Source organism: Equus asinus, chromosome 5, assembly GCF_041296235.1.
Source record: "Equus asinus isolate D_3611 breed Donkey chromosome 5, EquAss-T2T_v2, whole genome shotgun sequence".
NCBI lineage: Eukaryota > Metazoa > Chordata > Mammalia > Perissodactyla > Equidae > Equus > Equus asinus.
Genome location: NC_091794.1, coordinates 108,939,261 through 108,957,376, shown reverse-complemented (window position 1 = coordinate 108,957,376; position 18,116 = coordinate 108,939,261). Strand labels below are relative to the sequence as shown.

Below are 18,116 nucleotides of genomic sequence, written 5' to 3'. Positions count from 1 at the left end.
TAAAAAAAAAAAAAAAGTCCCCCCTCCTAATACCATCGTATTGGGGGTGAGGACTTCCGCATGTGAATTTGGGGGACACAAACATTCAGTCTCTAGCAGGGGCTGAAAGTGGAGGGTAGACTTTATTCTCTGTCTCCACACACAGCCTGAACCTAATGTGTTCTTGACCCAGGGCGTGTTTTGGTCTCCTCATCTGCCAGACCACACCCAGCTTATAGGGTTGTCGTGACCTCAGGCACTCAGCCCAGGCCTGGACAGTGGCAACTGCTCATGAGTGTCGGCTGTGCCCATGGCCATTCAATGAATGAAAGATTCCCCTCCTCTCACTTCTACTGTGGCTGGTGGGAGGCCCAAGCTGGAGACGCTGCCTGCCACATGCAGGATGTCTGGCTGGGGAAGGAGCTTTCACGTCTCCAAATCACAGAGCCAAAATGAACTTCCTCCGTCAGGGTCAGCTTGCCTGGGAGGCCTGTGGTGAACTCTGGCCCAGCTTAAAGCTGTGGCTGATTTTTTGTGGGGTTCTCGTTTTTTTAAATTTGGCCTAGAATGGCATTCTGCTTTGAAAAAAGACGGAAGCTGGAGCTTATCAGGCCCCTAGCACAGTGCATGGGGCAGCTTGGGCCCCTGCAGCTTGATTTGGGCTGTTCTGAAGGGGAGCTCGTTTGTAATATATATTGTTCTTGGTGCCGGGAGCTGTACTGTCTCAGGTGAGGAACCAGGAGAGGGAGGAGCAAAGGAGCAGGAGGGGAAAACAGGAGCCGAGAATCCAATTTTTCATATAGTAACAAAACAATACAGTTGTGTATTCCCATAATATCCCTTCAGTTTCTTGGGGTCTGGAGTTGCGTCTATTTTTAGAAACACTTGGACCAATAACTCTGCTTTATGCAGACCAGCTGGAGGGTCTCTGGCTTGGAGAGTTAATATAAAATAAACTCTAAATGGGTGGCACACAGCATGGCGGCCTGCAATTGTAGGCCAGCAATTTTTCTTAAACAAGCTGAGAGAGTGATGGAAATGATGGCTGTGTTGGGTTCTGTCCCAGAGCTAAGGGCTTTCTGTGAACTGGGGAGTTGGATGGTGTCCAGGGAGACGGAAAGGGGAAGCTTGTCCGACAGCCTCCTGGCTGCTCCGAACTCCGTGCCAGCAGCTGTCCTGCTTGGGCCCCGAAGGGCAGGGAGGCCCCGAGAGGGAGGCTTTCAGGAAGCTGGACTCCGTTCACATGGCTGCATGTCCTGGAGAATTGTCTAGGCACTGGGACTGCGGTTTCTCGGCACCTTGGAACTGAGCACAGAAGGCTTAAGTCTGGCAAAGAAGTGCTGTGTTCTGTAGATTTGTTTGAAGCAGGACTGGGGCAATCTCTGAGCCATCTCAAATTGGAATCGTTTTGTTTGTCAGTCTCTCATGGGTTTAGAGCCCTGCCTTTTGCTCTCTAGAACCTATTTGTTTTTGGAAAAGGTTCTGTCACTGAGATTCACAGCCACCTGCCTAAGCCCTGGCAGCTGAAATGACTTGTCCCTGGGATTCCTGCTGATAAGGCCTTCAGCCATAGGCTGTCCTCAGGATTGTCTTAATCTTCTAAGATTTCAATGTTGTTAATCAGCAAATCATTATTGAATCACTCACCTTTTATTCAAATAAAAGCATTTTAAGAGTTTCAGGGTCTTTCCATTAATTTATAATAAGGTGTCCACTCTTTTCTTTTCTCAGCCTTTTTCCTTAAACATCCTATCAGCTGCCCTATGTCTGTCCCTGGGATTTGAAGCATTCTCCAGGATCCCTTCAAGCTCATTCTTTTCTTACTTTACTGAGACACCCCAAACAGCAGAAACTTTCAAGAGACCATACTTTTCTCTCTGCCCCAGTTAGAAAACAGTTCTCTCGTCATTGTCTCAAAAAAATAAAACATCAGTTGTCTCCCAGTCTAGAAATTGTGCTTGGCTGTTGGGCGGTTATGAATTAATCATCTCCGAGAATCCCCCTAAATGTCAGGTTGGAACTGTTCCAAGATGCTGGAAGTGCAGGGAAGGTTACATTTCTTGGTCTAAATCAAATGAAATCCAGTTCAAGGCCCCATCTGCTGCAATTACAGCTTGGTCCCAAATCTGGAGTTCTTGGGCTCCCACCCCCAAGCCGCCCAGGGTTGTATGAGAGTCCAGAAGGGCCCTTCTGTGTGTGACTACCATGGCTTGTCTAGCTCTCCCGAGGCTGGCAGAGGCCATTTGGGGTTGGGTGGTCCCTCTGGTGGCTCCACTCCTTGCTAAGCAGGGTCACCATGAGCCTTGGTTATGTGCCTGGTCTCCACAGGCCCTCACACCCCTTCTGAGGTCCTGCTGCCTCAGCATTGCCATATCTGATAAGCTCAAGTCCCTGCACCCGAGACCCTCTACCTGTGTCCTCTCCTGTGTCCTCTCCCGGGAGAGGCAACATCCCAGATTCAGGTCTCCTTTTGGACAGAACCTCCAGCCCTCTCCCATCTCAGGAGTCGGCTTAGAGATCTTGGAAATACAAAGACCCCTGTCCAGGGATATTGCTTCAGGGTAGCTAACTGACTTCTCTTTCCAACCCTGGAACGTAAGAGAGTTATTTACTTCCCCATGGGGGTAAATAATAATAAAAAATCATGCATTCATCCAGCAAATGTCAAGTATTTGTCAGAATAAATAAATGACTTTCTTTCTGGAAGGCCATCTTTCTGGAAGAAGGAGAAAATACTTTTCTTTCATTTCTGACGAGTCTACAAGACACAAGTTAATTTTTCAACAGATTATCCTGCCAAATTAAATTCTCAATAAACCACCCTGCTGCACATGGTTCTTGGGAAGGAGGCACTATTGCTGTTTTCTAGGGGACACTATGGGGCAGAGATGAAGTGGCTGCCCAGAGTCACACAGTCCATGGAGCTGGAAGCTGAGCTGGATCTTGTGAAGCCAATTCCAGCACTTACTCCACCCACCACAAATGGTGTAAGCTTTGGAGAAGTACAGAACGTTGTCCCTACCTTTAAGGGGCTTGGGATAGTCTCAAGAGGAACAAGAATGAAACCCAAAAAGTTCAATAACAGAACGAAGACAGTGGTGTGGTTAACACCACTATGCTGTAATTGTCTTTTTGCTTGCTTTTGTACTTGTTATTGTTGTTTGTTTGTTTGTCATTAGACTGTGTGCACCTTGGGAGCAGGGGCTATAACTAGTTGGCTCTTGAATTCCAGGTAGGTGCAGAGTCATCATTTTTTGGATGCATGCACCAATGAATGAACGAATGAATGCTATAGGAATTTGAGGAACTGGGCCTAGAAGGATGGGTGTTCCTTGCATAGATTGAAAGGAATGACAAATATCAGTTCAGGCTGGTGGAGGAGTGTGGTGGGAGAAAAGGGAGGTGGAGCCTGATTGAAGCATGACAACAGCTTTATTGAGATATAATTCACATACAGTACAATTCACCCATTTACAACTCAGTGGTTTTTAGTATATTCACAGAGTTGGGCAACCATCACTACAATCAATTTTAGAGCATTTAAATTACTCCAAGAAGAACCCTACACACCTTGCTGTCATCTTCCAAGCCCCCCAACTCTGGCAACCACTAATCTACTTTCTGTCTCTATGGATTTTTCTGCTCCGGACATTTCATGTAAGCAGAATCCTATAATATGTGACCTTTTGTGTCTGGCTTCTTTCACTCAGCATGTTTTCAAGGTTCATCTACATTGAAGTGTGCGTCAGGGCTTCCTTCCTTTCTTTTTTTGTTTTTACTGAGGCAGCATTGGTTTATAACATTGTATAAGTTTCAGGTATACACATTATAACTTGACTTCTGTATATGCTACAGCATGCTCATCACCAAAAGTGTAGTTTCCATCTGTCACCATATAATTGACCCCTTTTCCCCATTTCGTCCTCCCCCACCCTGGGGCTTCCTTCCTTCCTTTTGCCAAATGATATTTCATGGTGTGGATATAGACTAGCACATCCGGAGTGCAACTCGAGTCAGGTGCCAGGACACCTAAACTGAAGCTGTTGGAGCAGGAGCTTGACCTAATCAAACTGGGAGTCCTGGGAAGCTCAATCAGCAGTAGGATCAAATGAAAGGGGACGTCTGGAGGCAGAGATGAGACGGAGGCTTTCTTGGGTTTCTTGGTGGGAGGTGCTGTTCAGAACTAGGGAACAGAAAGAGAAGCATGAATGGGCAAAATATTTAGGAGGACACATCAGCAGGACCTTCTATAAAAGGGACCTAGGAAGGAGATCCGGCATTTTTGGCCTGGGATCCTGGGGCCTAGGGCAAGAACCATGTGGTGACTGATGAGAAAGGGAAAGATAAGTTTCCACTTGCACCAGGCCTTTTGGAGTGATGGCAGGGACAGTGTTCCATCAGCTGTGGGGCTCTGGAGAGAAGAACTGGGAGAGAAGGGCTTCTTCCTTAAGGAAACTGCCTTTGAGAGGGCAGATCCACCTGCAAGTCAGGTTCTTGGAGCAGGTAGCACATCTGTGATGGACGCTAAGAGAGTAGGTTGCCCAGGAGGAGGTGAGCACAGGCATGATGGTCCAGGAGGGCTTTCTGAAAGACGGGAGCCAAGCTCTCCCTGAAGGATGGATGAGTCATGCACAGGCAGAGGGGAGGGAAGGGACTAGTCTGGATCCAAGCCAGGCAAAGAGCAAGAGCAGGGGCAGGGGATGGGAGAGAGGTAGTGTGGGCCTGGCCCTAGGTTGGACCCTGAAATCTTCAGAGAACATTAGAGAACAAGTCAGGCAGGCAGGGTATTATCAACGGATGCACAACACAACAAATAAATAGAGCACACTCTATGCACCAAGCACGGGTTAAACTTTTTATGTGGCTCTTCACAGCAACCTGCAGGGTGGATTTTATTATTAGTACTACTCTAAGATTTGGAGAAATTTAGTGCTTACCCTAAGTCACATATCTAAAAATTGCTGAGCCTGGGTTCCTAAAAAGCTTTCATTTTGATGTAAATAAAAGACAGTAATAATTACCGCATGTTTTAGATCGGCTAGACTTAGTCTACCAGCGAGTCTAGTAAGCTTCTAGAGATGAGATTTCAATTCAACCAACACTAATTGACGGCTGGGAATTTGGGATATAAAGCTGAGTAGGACACACTCCTGAACCCAAGTGTCTTGGATGAGCAGAGAAATGACACACTCACACATATAACCTACCCATTTCTCTCCACCTTGATGCCTTTCAGGAAATGCTTGTTGAACTGTTGCATAAATACGGGAACAGCAGCTGGCCTGGAAAGCTCATTCCTTCTTCCACCTGGTAGAGTGGGTGTCTGAGCAATGACACAGACAGGACAAAGCACAGGGTGAGGTTCAGGATGGGGTGAGTAGTTTGGTGTGGCTGGAGGAGGGTGTGTGGAGGGCAGCCTGGGGACAAGCAGGGAGACAAGATAGGATGCCACCGAAAGAAGCAGGTGAGAGATGTGCGGCACGCTACGGGTGGGGCAGAGTAGCATCTGTTTCCTCTGAAGAATTTTCTTGAACTCTCCCTGCTCCCTGTGCATCAGTCCCAGCACAGTTGGCCGTCCCAGGTAATCCCCCACCTGCTATGCCTGCAGAGCCACCTCCCCAGTTCTTGGCCTGTTTTATGCTGCCAGGGCCATTCAATTCTGCATGGAGGCACTAAATGGGTCTCCAGCAGCTCCAGAGAAAGAGATCCATTTAAACTGCGGGTCCTGGGGAGGAGGCTCCGGGAAGAGGAGCCCTCATTGAGTTCCTGCATTTTGCAGCCTTCTGGAACGAAGCAGCTTTTAGAATTTCAAGCCACAATTTGTATTCAAATGAAGGTCATTTGAAAGGTGTAACATAGTAAACAGCCATTATTTCATTTTGATGGTGGCACTAAAATTATAGTGTTGGTTGAATTATTTTAGTGTAGGACCATTACCATCTCCCTAAAACACTTAGAGGGGTTCTTAGAACGCGGCTACAATCCTAAAATTAGAAGAAAATTAAAAATCACGAAGATGTGGTGGTGGTGATGTAATGTGGGGGAGAGGAACCCTGGGGTGTGGGATATATTCTCTGTCCCTTCACTTTCACAGTGCTTTCCTTGCTGCCCCAGCTGTGGGAAGGGTCCACTAAGTGCATGAGAAGGGGGTATCAAAGTGCTTTGAGTTGTGGGACAAAAAGGACCCCCCCCATCCTTCTGTCGTTCAAGTCCTTAAAAAACCCACCTTTGGGACTTTACTCCTTTGGGCTTTTCTTCCAGAGAGGAGCATCCTTGGAGGAATCCCCTTGGAGAGGCAGTTTGCCACCCCCCCCCCCCCCCCCCCCCCCGACCCCAGTTACTCCTTACTGTTGAGTTGCCAGGAGCACTTGCTGGAGAAGCTAGCAGACCCTCACTCACTTGTAGTAGTACTTAGGGCTTGCCCATCAGGGGTCTGCAAGTTTGGGATGGGATTGAAGGCAAGCGCTGGCTTCCCCAGCGGCAGTTACCATTCTGCTACCACCAGACATCCAGAAGCCTTCCTCTCCTCCCATAGGCCTGGGGCTCCTTTCTCTGGCCAGCCAGGGATGGACCAGGCATTAGCATGAAGGGATGGGTCCCCCATAGGGACTCTGCATTGCATCACGGTAGCACCAGGAATCATGAGAATGTAGAGAGGCAGACCCAGGAGAGACTTGAGATCTTCCTCCTTCATGGTGCAAATCTGGAAACTGAGGTCCCAGAGAGACGTAACTCCTGTAAGATTACATGGCAAGTCAGTAACAGACTCAAGACTCAATCAAGAATCTTGGGCTTCCTTTGCTATCACTGGGTATGTATTTTTAAATTTCAGTTCCCCTACCTGAAACCCTCTAGGTCAGTTGTTTGCAGAATTCAAAATCCTTTGGATTTTGGAAGAGTAATACAGAGCATGTGCCGGTACAACCTCAGTGGCTTTTGGAGCAACACGCTATAAGCAAATACATTGATATTTCTGCAGCAAAATATATGAATATTCACACTAAGTGGGATAAATGACTAGAAATTGTGTCAGTTTAGATTAAGTCGTGCCACCAAATGGTGCCAAATTTAAGAAAAAAACTTAGGATTTCCTGAGCTGCTTGGATTCAGAATTTTGACTAAAGGGCGTGGCCATATCTAGTAGTAACATGTGCTCCTTGATGAAAAAGTTGAAAGCTTCAAAAAAGTACCTTTAGAAGATGGCAACTGCACCACATTTTACCAATTTCTAGACTTTCGTCTATGTATTTTTATATAGCTGGGTTCTTCCTCTGTACAATTTTATACTCTACTTTTTCACTTCACATTACATAATAAACGCTTTTCTATGTTTCTGAACACCGAAGCCTTTTTTGATGGTTGCACAGTGTTAGAAGCTGGGCCGTCTTGACGCTCAGCCCAGAACCTTTCTCCCAGCAGTGTGCACTGTGTCTCCACCCTTCAGACTGTAAATCCACCCACAGAGTACCCTCTAAGGATGGGTGAGGCCTCCAGATGCTGTTTTGGGGGAGCAGTGCTTCTGGGCCAGAGCTCAAGGGGCTATTTCCAGGATGTTCCCTCTTCCATGCTGGACACAGGCAACTGAGAGTCCATCAGCTTTGAAAATGAGGGCTGGCACTGGAGAGGTGGCTCTGCGTTTGTCTTCACAAGTGGAGTGCAGAAGGAGGCAGCGGAGTGGGGGTCTTCACCAGGCTCCCCACGTGTGGGTCCTATTTGCTGTCTGTTTCCTCCGTTACTCTCCCCTGGGTCAGGTTGTCCAAATGTGAATTCCAGAAAGAAACTCAGAGCGTATGTGGGGAAACCTGCATTCCTGGAAACACTTCCTGTCTTGATGATCTTAGAAAATATATTTTTTTTCAGAAAGAGCTAGTCTTTAAGCCCTGTGTAGTCCCCTGAGCCTCACCCTGTCCTTCCTTCTACCACATTCCAGCAGTACTGGCCGCCTTTTAGTTCCAAAGGCACTGACACTCTTCCAGCCTCAGGCCCGTGGTACCCACTCTCCCTCCTCATCTGCTAACTCTTACTAAATCTCAGCTTAAGTCTCAATCCCCCAAATCTACAGGCACCTCTGTCGTAATCTGTCATTACACGACGTGCTTTTCCTTTGTAATACACGTTTCCTCTGCTCTCTGAAAGTAGAGCGTTCCCGTGAAAGCTTCCCTAAGCTGGAATGGCGTAAAGTGAAGAACCTATTACCATTCATTTATATGGGAAAAATTTTTGAGCGTTCTCAGACCCAAAAAATAACCTACCAAAATAAATCGAGAAGCACAGATGCTCACAGATGCAGTTCAAAGCGCTGGCGGCTTGATGCTGGCATGCCGAGTGTAGTTCCTGGGGAAGGGGCTTGGTGGCGCCACTCTTGCTGCTTGGGGTACATACTGCCTCTATAATGGGTTGCTGCAAACAAAGCTGAACACGATTTTTGCTTTTTGCCTTTTTCTGTGAAAGCGAAAATCCTCTTTGGATTTCCTTCATTTGGCGAAAACAGGTACTAACACAGGTCTGTCATTAAAACGAAGTGGTGTGAAGTAAACCTTCAGGTAGTGGGGGAAACCTGTACTTATCATAACTTGTCTTTGTATATTTAATGTTTTATTTTATTTTGTATTTAACTTTTCTACAAAGCTTCATGGAGGCAGGTTCCATAAGTAATTTGTTCACTGCTATAGCCCAGTGTTTGGCACAAGGTAGGCACTCAATACATAGATCTATTGAATGGATGGATGGGTGGATGGATGAATAGATGGATGGGAAGGTGGATGGGTGATGGATGGATGGATGAATAGATAGATCTAGAGGGGAGTAGATGGGAAGATGGATAGATGGATGGATTGTTGGGTGGATAGATGGAGAGATGATTGGATGGATGGATGGTTAGAGGATGGCAATACTGAATACGTCTGGGGCATTCCATGAAAATTAAGCTAAGCATCTCAAAATATCTCTAGACCCCTCCTACATTAGCCAACAACATTCTGACTCTTCTGTCACAAGTTACAGAAGAAAACTCAAGCCAGCATGAGAAAAAAAGAGAACTTATTGTGAGGGTATAGGGATGTTTCATGGGGAGAAGCAGGTTCCGGTAGAAGCCAGAACAAGGAACTGGAAGGCCATGCAGACTCTCGCTCCATCTCCTGCCTCTCTGCACATCGCATTGCTTTCTCTTGGCAGACTGGCTCAGTTCTGCCCTCAGCTCCAGTGGCCCGAGTTTACATGTATCAGGTCAGCCACACGAAGAGGCGACTTACAGGCCTTCGAATCCAATCTCAAATTCCTGGGGAAAAGAGTGTGGAGTCATCTACTTTAGAGGGGGCCAGGGTCGCACATTCAGACTGCTGGGGCACACCCCTGTGATGCATTGTAGGGGTCGCTTCCCAGAGAAAGGGATCGTTGTATCTGCTACACTGGTTTTATGTAGGCTACCCTGTGGATCTTATTTCCAGTTTTGGCTAAAGCTCTTACATCCCACTGGATGACCACCTGGCCTGATGCCTGTTAGGTCCTGTGCCCGGGAGCCTGCTCTGACTGCAAGCCTCTCCCCTCAGCAGTAAGCGTGGGAAAGCTGCCGGTTTGGAGCCGTGAGCACAGGGCCGTGGGACTCACTGCAGAGCTGAGATCAGCCCCGCCAGGCCCAGCCTGGTTTTGGGAAGAGGACTGTGGCCGTAGCTGTAGCGGCACCCCCGTAAAGGCTTCATGGGTTTGCTCAGGTGAGATGCTGCGGGGTGTGTCAGACGCCCACCGTGAATCAGGAAGGGGCCAACGTCTGGGTTCTGCTCTTCTCCTCTTTGCAACTGGCAAGGTACTGCCATTTCAGAATAGAAATTTCCTCCATGAAAAGAAAGAAACTTCTTTATGCACATTTACAATGCAGAATCTAATTTAGGTTTCAATAAGGGAAGGCACCATTATATCACCCCACTTCAGTGCTTCTTGTCATTACGTTACATTTTTAAAAATACTTTCATCGGGGGCCCAATATACACTTACAATCTCTCTGCATTTATTTTCTTTTAAGAACACATATAATAAAATTCACAGTTAATAGCATGAAAATAATTTCTACAATAACAGTTGTAGCAAATCTTAGAATTGCCAGGGTGAAGGTGGCTAGACAGAGAGGCAGTTGCATCTATTATTAGCAGCGCACAGGGGATTGATGTACAGTGGGCTGCGTGTAAGCAGAAGCCTTCAGACGTGCACTACATTTTAATAGTGAAATTCTCATAGATTATAACTCCCTTCATTAACATTTTCACACATCGCTGACTAACAAATGAGGAGAGAGGCCTTCTGCACTCTCAGATTTATCGTGCTCCGGATGCTCCCTGCACCTCTGTGTGTGGGCAGGAGCTTCTTCATCTTCTAACCTCTGACTGCAGGAGGATTAACTCTTCCTGGGCTGACCTGTTTCCTTCAGGGATGGGAGAACATTCTGGAATTATAGACTTTCAGACTTTTAAGGGGTCACTCCTGAGTATAGCCCTCCTGGGACTTTCTCTGCATTTCCCTGTTGGCACCTGCAGGTGGCTATCAAAGGATGGCGGGTCTGACGGGACTGGCTCCGCTGCCACACGTCACCCTGCAGGGCGTCCTCCTCCCCAAGACTCTCCCTGCTTAGGTGCTCGAGTCAGCAGGTGGGGTAGGGCATCCTTTCAGCATCAGGGGATGGTCGTTTGATGGAAAGTCTGGGTCTCCTCTAAGCAAGAGGAGTAAAACAGCCTTCTGTCCTCAGCTGAGGCAGGGGACACAGCCCAGAATGTGACAGAGGGAGTTTTGGAGACGGCTCGCTGGGCAGAGCAGATCCCAGAGAGAGGAAAGTGGACTCTGGTCAGGGAGAGGGTGGACTGACTACATGTGGGCACAGTCTTGTCCTGGGAGAGGCTGAGCGTTTTACAGAGATGTTGGGTACCATGGTGCCTGCCTGGGAGGGATTTACAATCTAAGGAGGGAGAATGTGGAGGGAGAGACACTGTTCTTTGGTCATTTACCAACAATCATCAGTGGACACATACAAACTGTGAGAGTGAGTGCTGGGGCATGTGGAGAAATGCCACCTAGGCTTACCCCATTAATCAGAGGAGGCTTCCTGGAAGAGTCTGCAAGTGCTGGGACTCCAAGAAGGTGGTTCCTGGTGTGTTGTCTGTACCTGGCACCGAGCAGTTTAGAGGAACATGGAGGATGTGAGTTAAGGCAAGGAGAAAACCTCCCTGGCCTTTGGAGTGGCGGGGGTGCGTTTTTAGCCCAACCTCCCCCGTGAAGTGTTCCTCCTACTTTCTTTCGGGACACAAACCTTTGTGACTCAGGGGCCAATATTTTATAAACCGGCTCTTGGGCAGATTTAGCGATTTGATTGGGCCCCTAATGGCATGTGAGACCCCAGGGGTCGGTTCACTCCAATGCTCCTTTGTGTGTCTCTGACTTAGGGTGAGCATTTTGGTAAACAGATGATCTGATCTAGGCGTTCTCAGCCCTGTCTGCACATTATCATCACCTGGGGGAACTTTTAAAATCTGGGTGCCAGGGACTCTCAGAGACTTTATTTTAAATGGTTTGGGGTTGGGCTCAGGCTCCCCAAATAACTCTAATGTTCAACCCAGGTTGAGGACTCCCGAGACCATTCAGGCAAGACCTGGCCTTCAGGTGAATTAGCTGGGAGAAGAGATGTCTGACCAGAATAGACAATAAAGCTGTGGACAAATGAGGATGCATTTATAAAGTCCCTCTTCCTTTCTCTCCTTTGACAACCTGCAGATATTCATTGCTATCAGATGCAATGCGGGATGCACGGGACCAAATCCTATAGGTTATTATGAAAAAGGGACATCTTGCCCTTGGTCCCAGGAATCCAGATTCCCCTTCTTTCCTGTCACTCCTTCCCTCCTTCATCCCCAGCCTGGGCCACGTGGTACCCACCCCAGCCTCGTGGTCCCTGGGCGAGCATCATCTGCAGCAAGAGCTGGCTTCTGTAATCTTTGATCTCCTCCTGTAACTCTGTGGGGCTGAGCTGGCTCTGTTTGACTTCAGCGCTGCACCATCAGCAGGGGCTGCCCTGCCTCCCATCCCTCCTCCCTGGGAACATTATCCCTTAACTAAAATCAATAGACCCAGGACATGCTTGGAATCTAGAAGCTAATCTTTCACAAGTTTCATTTTACTGTCAGAGTTCTCCTAGTGGCCATCACTGGGCTATGCAGTGCTGGGGGAGTGGGAGTGAGTGCATGGGCAGGGGCTGGGAGAGGGCCCCTCTGAGGTAGAAGGGTGGTATGGGTGTGCTGTGCTGGATGGCCCTGCTGGCAAAAGGGCCCGGGGTGCTCTGAAAGATGGTGCTGGGTTTCCTTCCCTGTACGGAGCTCCATCCTGCATCCTGGCACCCCATCAAGTGTTAAGGAGCACAGAAGCCAAACCTAATGAAAACCCAGTCTCATTTTGCATAATCAGACGCTATTGAAATGATCCTTTCAGTGCTGCACGCTGCAAATTAACAATCTGACTTATATACAATAAAAGCCCGAGTATTGTACCAAGCGATACTTCTTAGGTGGTGGATACACAGATGGAAATTCATTTAATGAACTACCAGTTCCCGAATGGATCCTAAACTTCTTGTAATTACCCTGGAAAAAACCCCAGTAGAAACTGAAAAAAGCTTTTTGTATGCCCCCACCCCTGCTCCACGGCAGCTAGCTTTCTCCATCTTTAAGGTTGCCTTGTCAGAAATGAGTATCTTTATGTAAGAGTTCTTCGGGGCCTGGCCAACGGGTAGGGTTGGGCTGCATACAAATTAGCCAACTCCATCCCCCTTCCCCAGATTCTGAAAATAGCATGATTTGCAAAGACTTTGGTGCTGAGCAAAATGTGAATTAAATGGTATTGTGAAGAGTTTAATCCGTAACCCTGGGGTCAGCCCGTGAGTAATCTGGCTGGCCGCCCGAGGGATCAGGGAAACCTGGTCTTTGGAGCACTGGGCTGACAGTCTAGCCTCAGCCCATCCTAGGCAGATGATGCAAGCCTGCTCCTGGTAGCTTTCCTTGAGAGATCTTGTTCCAACTGGAGAGGGCATCAGAAGCATTCCATTAGGCCAGGAATTGCTTTCCCTTTTGATGAGGCAGGAGGGGCAGGGGGACAGGAAGGGTAGAGGTGCCTGGGGCAGACCAGAGCAGAGCCAAGGACCACCCCCAAGTGAGCCATCTCCCGTCTGCCTCCCACCATCATAGGCCTGATGCAAAGGGAGCAATCCAGGACAGCCTCTTCCAAGGGGACAGTGCCATGGAAGAGGGTTAGGAACGGATGGGCACCCACCAAGAGTGCCCCACTCTATAAGTATCACAACCTGTTCCATATTTATTATGGGCAACAATTTGACTAACGGAGAATTTAGATTAATAACATTCAGGCCGGAGAAGTAATTTCCTTTGAGAAAGCGATTTACATGCACTCTGCCAGAAAGAGCCGTCACTGCTCTCTTGTCGTGTCAGCTCAAATAATGAAGTTGAAAATAACATGGAAGGTTAATAGGTCCAACATATCTCCTTAGAACTGAAAAGGAAGATTTACAGTGTGGAGGCTATTTTGCATATTTCCACTGGGAATTGAAAGGTTTTTTTTTTCCCCAAACAAGATTTACGAGAACCGTGGTTCAAGGTCTCTGCTGTGTTATTGCTCCTAAGTGAGGCAGTAAACCTCTTCATTTGGGTGGGAGCTCTCAGGCTTTAGAAAGAGCCATCGCACTGGCCAGGGCTGTTGGAATGCTGGTGCTGGTGCAGAAAGAGTTTCCTCTGATAGGACAGCCATCTGCTTTAGACTCTGGAAGGTCACATCATTTGTCAACTACTAAAAGAGGTTTAAACATTTCCACCACCTGGATATTTAAAACATTTTAAAAAATTTATTTTGTCATCATTTACTGCCCCTAGAGCTTGCTAGGCTGGCCCTGGGATTGAGGAATATAAGGGATCAGCTGAATTGGAGCAAAGGAGAATGTAGGAGTAGAGTGGCAATATGACTTTTGGATTCCAGGCAAGAAGTGAATGGAAGAGACCCTTTGAGCTCTTTGTCAGCTTCTGAAAGAGCTTTCCTAGGAGGCTTACCCATCCACTTCTGCTAACATCTCATTGGCCAAATCTATCTGCAAAGGGGGCTGGAATGGGCATCTTTTACTCAGTACTTTCCTGCCCAGGATAAAATCGGGGTGTGTTGTTGAGGTAGAAAAGGAGAATGGATATTGGTAGGCCACCAGCATCTTTAGCACAAATGCTTAATGCGTTTATTTTTAATCTTTCTTGTTTTCTGTTAAATGCATTCGAACTATAAAATTCTCTTTGAATACTGCTTAAGCTGTGTTCCACAATTCTTTTCCCTCAATGTTATGTTATGAAAAATTTCAAACATAAAGAAAAGTTGAAAGAGTTGTAGTTAACATCCTTATCTCCATCACTTTAACACTTTGCTCTATTTGCTTGATCACATATCCATTCATGTATGTATTTGTCAATCTTAGTTTGTGATATATTTCATAGTCAATTGCAGATAACAGTACATGTTGCCCCTAAATATTTCAGAATGCATATTGTGAACTGTTTATTTACTTTTTAAGGTAAGATTTATATATAGTGAAGTGCACAATCTTAAATGTGCCATTTGACAAGTTTTGACAAATGCGTCCATCTACATAATCCAAACTCCTATGAAGACATAGACATTTCCATCACCCCAAAAGGTTCACTTTTGCCTCTTCCCAGTCAATACATCCCCTCCATAGCCAATCACTGTTCTGATTTTTTTCACTATAGATTATTTTTACCTGTTCTAGAACTTCATATAAATGAATTCATATAATATGGACTCTTTTGGGTAAGGCTTCCTTCCCTCAGCATGTTTTTGAGATACATCTATGTTGTTGCAGGTATCAGTAGTTTTTTCCATTTTATTGATGAGTAATATTCTATTGTATGAATGTACTAGAGTTTGTTTATCCATTCATTAGTGGACATCTGGTGTTTCTAGTTTTTGGCTATTATGAATAAAACTGCTGTGAATATTTTGTACAAGTCTGTTTTGGGGATGTGTGTTTTTATATCTCTGGACTAAATGCCTAGGAGAGAATTGTTGGGTGCTATTTTTTTCTTCAAAAAAAACCTGGCAGACTTTTTTCCTAAAGTGATCATACCATTTCACGTTTCCACCAACAACATATGACGGTTCCAGTTACTCCACATACTTGCCAACATTTAATGTTGTCAGTCTTTTTAATTTTAGCCATTCTAGTGGGTGTACAGTGGATCTCATTGTGGTTTCAATTTACATTTCCCTGATGACTAACAATATTTTTCATGTGCTTACTGACCATTCATATATCTTCCTTTATGAAAGGTCTGTTCCAATCTTTTGCCCATTAAAAAATTAGGATTTTCTTTTTATTATTGTCATGTGGAAGTACTTTATATAGTCTGGATGTAAGTCTTTTGTCAGCTACGTGTTTTGAAAATATTTTCTCCTAAGGTGTCGCCTGCTTATTTGTTTTTATAATCGTGTCTTTTCAGGAGCAGAAGTATTAAATTTTACTGAAGTTTAATTTGTCACTTTTTTCCTTTTATAGTATCGCTTTCTTCATCCTCTCTAAGAAATCTTTGTTTACCACTTCTTTGTGAAGATATTCTCCTATGTTTTCTTTTCGAAGCTTTATAGAGTTAGCTTTTACATGTAGGTTTATTATCCATCTTAACTTAATTTTCGTGTATGGTGTAAGGTAGGCGACAACATTTATTATTTCGATATTGATGTCCAGTTGTGTCAGCACTATTTGTTGAAGACTTTTCTTTCCCCATTGGATTGCTTTCCACCTCTGTCTAAATTAAGTGACTGTTAAGAGTGAGTTTATTCTGGGGCTCTCTTCTGTTCAACTAATCTATTTGTCTCTCCTTATGTCAGTACTTCACTACCGTGATTGCTGTAGCTTTGTAGTAAATCTTGAAGTCAGTCCTCCAACTTTGTTCTTTTTCAAAATAGCTTTGGCTATTCTCTTCCTTTTCATTTGCATATACATTTTAGAATCAGCTTGTTAATGTCTACGGAAAAATCCTGCAGGTATTTTCAATGGGATAGTGCTGAAGATACAGATCAATTTAGAGACAATTGCCATCTTTTAAATACTTAGTCTTCCAATCCACAAACATGGTGTATCTCTCCATTTCTTTAGGTCTTTTTTAATTTCCCTCAGCAATGTTTTTTTTCTTTTTCTGCTTTTTCTCCCCAAATCCCCGAGTACATAGCTGTATATTTTAGTTGTGGGTCCTTCCAGTTGTGGTATCTGGGACGCTGCCTCAACATGGCCTAATGAGCGTGCCGTGTCCACACCTGGGATCCTAACCAGTGAAACCCTGGACTGCCAAAGCGGGGCACACGAACTTAACCACTTGGCCATGGGGCTGGCCCCTCCCTCAGCAATGTTTTATAGTTTTCAGTGTAGAGGTTTTGCACATCATTTGTTAAATTTATTTCTAGGCATTTTATGTTTTTTGGACACTATTATTAACATCTTCAATTAAGATAATGTATTTGTCTGTTTCTTTCTTTATTTCTATCAATTTTTGCTTCTTGTCTTTTAAGCCCTGTTATTGGGCACATTCACATTTATGGCTGTAATGTCTCACTGATTAATTACTCTATTTGTCATTATGGGATGTCTCTATTTCTGGTAACCCTCTTTGTCTTGAAGTCTACTTTATTTAGCCACTCCAGCCTTCTTATGCTTATGGTTTGCATAATAAATCTTTTTCCATCTATTACTTTCTTTGTCTTCATATTTAAACTATGTTTCTTGTAGACAGCATATGGTTGGGTTTTGTTTTTTCATCCATTCTGACAATCTTTGTTTTTTAATTGGAGTGTTTAGTCTATTTACATTTAATGTAATTATTGATATGGTTGAATTTAGATCTACCGTGTTGGTATTCGTTTTTTATTTGTCTCATCTGTTTTTTATTGATCTTTTGGTTGAGTATTTTAAAAAGAATTTCATTTAAATTTCTCTATTGGCTTTCTTAGCCATGCTGTTTGCATGTTTTGCATTTTTTGGTGGTCACACTAGGAAATATAATACCTATTCTTAACTTTTCACAGTCTACTTGCAGTTAGTATTTGTACCACTTCATGTAAATTGTAAGAATCTTGCAACTATATAGTTTAATGTATCTTCACTCCTTTATGCTATACTTGTTATATATATTATATCTGTATTTGGTATAAGCCCCATAATGCGTTTTACTTTTTTTTTTTTTTACTTTAAACAGCCACATGTATTTTAGGAAAATAATATCTTTTATAATCACTCACATTTCTGAGGCTCTTCATTCCTTCCTGAAATCAGAGTTCCCATTTGTATCACTTCCCTTCAGCCTGAAGAATTTCATTTAAGTTTTCCATCAGGAAGATTTTCTGGTGGTGAATTTTCCTATATTTTATTTTTCGGAATATGTCTTTATTTGCCTTCATTATTGGTGGATATTTTTGTTGGGTATAGACTTTTTGGTTAACAGTTTTTCCTTTTAGCACATTAAGGATGATGTTCTTCTCTCTTCTGGCCTCTTGTTTTTGATAAGAAGCTATTCAGCATTTATTTATGTATCTATCTCTTTTATGTAATGTGTTGTTTATCTCCAGCTGCCTTCAGGATTTTCTCTTTGTCTTTGGTGTTATTCACTTTGACCATGATTTGGTATTTTTTGCTTTGTTTTTTTTTTTTTATTTTATTTGGGGTTTGCTGAGCTTCTTAAATCTGAAAATCTATGTCTTTCAACACATTTGGAAAAATTTTGTCCATTATTTCTTCAAATATTTTTTCGGCCCTATTCTCATCCTTTCTTCTGAGACTCCAGTTGTACATGTATTTGATATTTGTATATTTGATCTTGCATTATTTTTTCACAAATCACTGAGGCTTGTACACTTCTTAAAAACAATTTCAGATAGGTCAGGATTTATCAACCCCAGTACTATTGACATTTTGGACCAGATCATTTTCTCTGTGTGGGAAGGGTTTCCTGTGCATTGTATGGTGGTCAGCAGCATCCCTGGCCTCTACCACTAGATGCCAGTAGCATAGCCCCCCAGTTGTGGCAACCAAAAATATCTTTAGA

General features: G+C 44.6%; 1 protein-coding gene across 27 annotated transcripts in view; it reads left to right on the top strand.

Moving 5' to 3' along the window:
- CAMTA1 (calmodulin binding transcription activator 1) overlaps nucleotides 1–18,116 on the top strand; it is an 854,855-nt gene that overhangs the window by 168,068 nt on the left and 668,671 nt on the right. The window lies entirely within an intron of this gene.